Here is a 486-nt window from a genome sequence, read left to right as displayed (position 1 = left end):
CACTCCCTGGTTGGAGACAGCTCCTGTGTTGAACGTCTTGCCCTCCCCACCCCAGAGGGAGGCAACCTGCAGTGTCAATGGGGGGCAGGGCCGGCCAGTGGGTGGATCCAGGCCACCAGCCAAGGTGGGTACCAGTGGGGGGTGGGGGGCGCCTGATCGCCCCACCTGCCAGTTGCCCCGCAGATGGCCCTGATTGCCAGCCAGTCCTAGGGACCCTACCGTATATATTGGGAACAGTCTCTTAGATTTAAAAATTAAAACCTGGCAAGGTTACTCTAACACTGAGAGAAACAGGATGATGCAGCAATGACATGCATGGACTCTGGCTTACACATTTTGTGGTCAGCCCTGATTCTGACACTTGTAACTGTGTGACAAAGCCAATTATTTAACTTCTCTCTGCTTCAGTTATTCCACCCATACGATGGGGAAAATGGTACTACTGCCTCGGAAGGATCATGTTATGTAGTACTTTCTATAATCAGT

At 52.1% G+C, this 486-nt stretch overlaps 1 protein-coding gene across 1 annotated transcript in view; it reads right to left on the bottom strand.

The window, feature by feature from the left end:
• The window catches only part of ATRNL1 (attractin like 1), a 443,329-nt gene that overhangs the window by 371,378 nt on the left and 71,465 nt on the right, over positions 1 to 486 (bottom strand). The window lies entirely within an intron of this gene.

This window comes from Myotis davidii, unplaced genomic scaffold, assembly GCF_000327345.1.
Source record: "Myotis davidii unplaced genomic scaffold, ASM32734v1 scaffold107, whole genome shotgun sequence".
Classification (NCBI taxonomy): Eukaryota; Metazoa; Chordata; class Mammalia; order Chiroptera; family Vespertilionidae; genus Myotis; species Myotis davidii.
Note: the sequence above shows the minus strand (reverse complement) of the source record. Positions and strands in the feature narration are given on the sequence as shown.